We start from the raw sequence: 2435 nt of genomic DNA on the forward strand, positions 1-2435 counted from the left end.
GATTCTTCAATATGGTGAGCATCTAGTTGCTCTTGCACCAGCTGTTCCAATGCCTGTAGTTTATCTTCAGCTAGAGGCCACTGTTTGATCCATATTGGATAAAACACACACATCTGCTTGCCCTAATTATCACTTCTACCTAAGGTGGTCCCAGCTCTGTATTTGATGACCATTGTGACTTAGGTGGAACCTAAGGAATTTGTAGATTTAAAACAGCTAATGGGGTGAGGCTTTTAGAGTAGAATATGGAATGTAGAGAAAGAAATGGAAGAAATCCAAGGTGTTTAACCTGGAAAGGTAGAGGTCATATGAGATGGAGATTGCTTCAAGTAGATGAGATTTGAGTAGTAGAAATGAAGAGTTCAGTTTGGGACACGTGAAGTTTGAGTATCCCTTGGAGACATTGAGTAGATGTAACTGTGTGAGCACCAAGTTAGAAAGGCCGCACGTGAAAGCTTGAGCTATGTAGCAGTTCAGTAAAGCTGTGAGACACAATGCAGTCTTGAAGGGAGCAAAGGACCTAGGACTGCTACGGGCATGTCAATTTCAGGAGTTTGAGGAAATAGGGCATTAAGAAAGGAGATTGAAAAGGACTGTTGATTGGCGTTGGATGACTTAGAAGACAAATAAACTGGTTTCATTCCCAGAAACAACCTAAGACAGGCTTTTGTGAAAGTCTCTTAAAGTGAGGGGTTAGGGTTAGGGTTGGGCTATGTTACTGACAACTAGGTGAGAGGTGGGGAAGTGAAATGGGAGCAAAGGCCTTTCAAAGATAGCTTATTGAGCAGGTCACCTTTGCGAGCAACTGAATGGTTCTTGAGGAAGTTCTTTGAAAAGACAGGAAAACCACCTTCAAATAGGAACCAAGGAGAGTATTCATCCACCAGCTCTCCTGTCCTGTTGGTCAAAATGTTGCTTAACATTGACCATAATGTTAACACTTAAGTTTTACATTTTCTGTCTCTGTATTCAGAGTTCTATGGGCATCTTTTAGGCACATTCCCACAGCAGACAGTGAGCCAGAGAACGCAGCCGAGATTTCCCTGGAGTGAGAGTGTGAGTGCACAAGAGATGTCCTGTGTTGCCTACTCCCTGTGTTGTCTGCTGGTGCTGCTCACAATCCCTGTGATACAGGGGTTATGGCATGGCTAGCAGGAGTCTGTAGAAAGAGGCTCATCCCCACTTTCTTGGTCTTCCTTTCAGCTAGTAGTACCACAAGCTTTTTCCTGGGTGACCTGGCCTTCTTACTCAAAGGTCCAGTGCCTTTAGTTGACTTATCCTTTTGTTGCAGTAACTGCCCTCTTGTTTGCATTGTGACATAGCATCCATAGGGTCTTATGGTTGTTAGGGTTAGTTTCTTGCCCATCCTCGCACTCTTCTATCCATGTTAACACACTGTTTCATAGTAGGGAGTTGAAAGTAGCCAGAGAACAGTTAATTGCTTAGAGTTCTGCAGAGCTCTCCTGTGTTCCCTGGAGAAGACCTTCTCTTTCCTATCCCTGCCCTTAAAAAAAGGTGGGGGCAAACAAAACTGATCTGGAGGATTTGGATGAATGGACTTTATTGCTTCTGTCTATTGACTCATCAAAATAAAATGTCAGAGACACATTTCAGCCTGTGGAGGACAGTGTTAAGCATAAGATCATTTGCCATCTGGGAAAATAAATGCCAAGGTGCTACCCAGTACTAATACATGGTAATTGTGTTTGTTTAACCCAGGACTCCTGAGTTACAGAATAAATAACTAAGGCAAGAAAATTTCACATAAAAGTGAGTAGTTACATTAGTCAGATAATTTTATATGTGAGCTGTTTAGTTGCAATGGTTATCTTAAAGGTGTTCTTAGTCATAAAATGATAACTAAGCCATTTGGAACTGGTAGAACCCATGTTGAAAGCACTCTGTGGCTTACTTTGGTTTTCTCAAATCTGCCATTAGCAAATGATGGGCTATTACCATAGAATGTGAGTTTTAGCACCTCACATAAGACTGACATTGAAGACTTTGTCACCAGGTGAACTTCAGCCTTGGTAAGAAGATAGAAATAGATCCCTTTGGCCCCTGTGATAAGGATATAGAAAATTGCCAGTTGTCTTTCTCTTGTTAACCTTTTCATACACAGTGATGAGTTATCTTCTTGGGTTACTGTTTGTCTCTGAATGTCTTGAATTCTGCATCCTTGTTGTTTTACCATTTGTTGGTGTTCTTGTAGGGCTAATATGATACTTTACTCGAGGTAGGTCCTTCATAAAGATTCATCTAAGGAAATAGATGTGTAAACAGCATTTGTGAGGGTGTGGTGTATATATGTAATATATGTGCTTGTTTGTGTAGCTGGTTGTGTGTGCATATGTGAAGGCCGGAGGTCAAAGTTGGATATTTTCCTTAGCCTTCACTTTGTGTGTGTGTTGTGTATGTGTATGTGTGTGTGTGTG

At 41.5% G+C, this 2435-nt stretch overlaps 1 protein-coding gene across 5 annotated transcripts in view; it reads left to right on the forward strand.

Annotated features, from left to right (window-relative positions):
• Fam49b (family with sequence similarity 49 member B) overlaps positions 1-2435 on the forward strand; it is a 132124-nt gene that overhangs the window by 90216 nt on the left and 39473 nt on the right. The gene's annotated exons all lie outside the window — the stretch shown is intronic.

Source organism: Microtus ochrogaster, chromosome 15 (genome assembly GCF_000317375.1).
Source record: "Microtus ochrogaster isolate Prairie Vole_2 chromosome 15, MicOch1.0, whole genome shotgun sequence".
In the NCBI taxonomy this organism is placed as follows: domain Eukaryota; kingdom Metazoa; phylum Chordata; class Mammalia; order Rodentia; family Cricetidae; genus Microtus; species Microtus ochrogaster.